Below are 2,974 nucleotides of genomic sequence, written 5' to 3'. Positions count from 1 at the left end.
ATGTGTGTATTGCCTGCATGTAGGTAAGTGCACCCGTGTCATGCAATGCCTGTGGAAGTCAGAAGAGGCTATCGGATCCCCTGGGACTGGAGTTACAGACAGTTGTTAGCTGCCATGTGGGTGCTGAGATTCGAACCTGATGTTCTTAACTGCGGAGCCATCTCTCCAGCCCCTTGTTTTCTTTTTTGAGACTGGGTCTCCCTATATCCTGCCTGGCCTGGAACTCACTATGTAGACCAAGTTAGCCTTAAACTCAAAGAGATCCTCCTGCCTCTGCCTCCTGAGTGCTGAGATTAAAAGCGAGTGCCACCATGCTAGGCTGAGCATCCAAATCTATTATTAATATTTAAACTGACAGTGAAAGCTGGGGTGAGATTTAAGAGCGGAATACTAGCTTTATATGAGAAGCCTTGGATTCCATCCACAGCACCATGAAAATAAAAAAGCTTTCAATAAAGATATCAATATTAGGAATCAGCATGTTGCTGGGCATGGTGGCACACGCCTGTAGTCGTAGCACTTGGAAGGTAGAGGCTGGTGGATCTCTGTGAGTTCAAGGCCAGCCTGGTCTACATAGTGAGTTCCAGTGAGTTCCAGGCCAGCTGGAGCTACAGGGAGACCCAGTTTCAAAAAGACCAGAAACAAACAAACAAACAAACAAACAAACAAACAAACCAAAACCCAAGAAGCAGCATGTTAATGTGACATAATATATGCAGGAAAACATTTTTTTTGGTCTTTTTTTTCTGAAACAGGGTCCCCCTGTAGCCCCAGCTAGCCTGGAACTCACTATGTAAACCAGGCTGGCCTTGAACTCACAAGATCTGCCTGCCTCTGCCACTCAAGGGCTGGGACTATGGGTGAGCACCACCACACCCAGCTGCAAACATATATTTTAAAATATTTTATTTATTTATTATTTTTATTTTATGTGTATGACTATATTGTTTGCATGTATTTAAGTGCACCCATCTCCTGAAATGCCTTCAGAAGTCAGAAGAGGGCATCGGATTCCCTAGAACTGGAATTATAGATGGTTGTTAGCCACCATGTAGGTGCCGGGAATTAAACCCAGGTCCTCTGCAAGAGCAGCTAGTGCTCTTAACTGCTGAGCCATCTCTCCAGCTCCACAAACATATATTTTAATACATACAACATGTAATGCTTTTTGCTGAGAACTGGGATTCCCTTAATGGCTCCTGCCATTTTAAGCCAACAGTCTGGGGCTGGGGGCACAGTTCAGTGGTACAGCCCCTGCCTAGAATCCCCGAGTGATGGGCTGGGGGTGTGGTTCAGAGGTAGACAGGCTGCCTGGCATACATGAAGCTCTTGGTTACATCCACAGAACCTCCTAAGTGGAGGGAGATGGTGCACTCCTATAATTTAAGCAGTTAGGAATTAGAGGGAAGGGCATCAGGGATTCAAGGTCAGTCTTGGCTACATTGTGAGTATACGGTCAGCCTGAGTAACATGAGATCTTGTTTCAAACAAATAAAAAAGAAGGAAAAAAAGGTGAAAAAAAGAATCACTGCTTTATAGACCTGACTCCTTTCTCTGAGCTAGGTCCAAGCCCAGCATGCTGGCCTACTGTCATCTCAGCATTTGGGGAGGCTGAGGCAGAGGGAACCTGAGTTTGAGGGTAGTCCAACCTACACAGGGAGACCATGCTGTTTCTTTTTTGTTCTTGTTTGTTTTGGTATGTTTTTCAAAGTTAATGTTGGTGGCATGATCCTGTAATCCCAGCACTCAGGAAGTGGGAGCAGGAGGATCAGGAGTGACATCTCAGTCCAGGCCAGCCTTGACTGCACAAGACCCTGTCTCAAAAAGGAAAAAAATAATCCAAAACAAAGCAGGGCATGGTGGCACATATCTTGTCTAGGCACTCAGGAGTCAGAGGCAGGTAGATGTCTGTGAGTTCCAGGCCAGGCAGGGCTACATAGTTAGATCCTGCCTCAAAAACAAAACAAAACAACCAGAAACAAAGGCCAGTGAGGTGACTTAGTGGGTAAAGGAGCAGAGGAGCCTGCGGCAAGTTTGGTCCATACAACCCACACGGTTGATGGAGAAAACTGACTCCTGAAAGCTGACTTCTGACCTCCATATGTATGCTATGGCATGAACATGCTCATATACAAGCACAAACAAATGCACAAATATGGAATAATAAAAGAAACCAAAAAAAGAGAAATAAAACAAGATAGATTGTTTTCAGGGTTTTTGTTGTTGCTTGGTTTGGGGTGGGTTTCTTTGTTTTTGAGACCGCGTCCCCCTGTAGCCCCACCTGGCCTGGAACTCTGTATGTAGACCAGGCTGCCTTGATCTCACAGAGATCAGCCTGCCTCTGCTTCCTGAGTGCTGGAACTAAAGGTGTGTGCCATCACCAGGCCCAGCCCCTAAATTATGGCTGTTGTTGCTTAATTGTATTTATCTTGTGTTGTATTTTGTTTAGTTTTGTTGAGGCAGGGTCTCCCTGTAGCCCTAGCTGGCCTGGAACTCACTATGCAGACCAGGCTGGTCTCAAACTCACAGAGATCTATTTATCTCTGTTTCCCAAGTACTGGGACTAAAGGCATATGCTACCACACCTTGCTTTATCTTATATTTTTGTGTGTGTTTAGTGTGTGTGTGTGTGTGTGTGTGTGTGTGTGTGTGTGCACGTGCACAGCTCTCTCCTTCCACCAAGAGAGCTTCAAGAATCGAACTCAGGTCTTCAGGATTGACAGCAAGTGCCTTTACCCACTGAGCCATCTTACCAGCCCAGAAAAAGTTGAGTTCTGAAAGTATATTCTAGTCTACTTGGTTTTGGGCAAAGTCTTACTATATCCTCCACCAACATACACTAGTTGCCAAAACAGCCTCTAGAATCCAGGTGTGAACCCACAGGAGAGGAGGCACGCAAAAATAAATAAATAAAAGCCTGCTCATCTCTTTAGCGGAAGAAACCCACGTTGAAGTGGAAATAATCAGACCTCTG

The sequence above is a fragment of the Nannospalax galili genome, unplaced genomic scaffold, assembly GCF_000622305.1.
Source record: "Nannospalax galili isolate Female #2095 unplaced genomic scaffold, S.galili_v1.0 scaffold1685, whole genome shotgun sequence".
NCBI lineage: Eukaryota > Metazoa > Chordata > Mammalia > Rodentia > Spalacidae > Nannospalax > Nannospalax galili.
Note: the sequence above shows the minus strand (reverse complement) of the source record.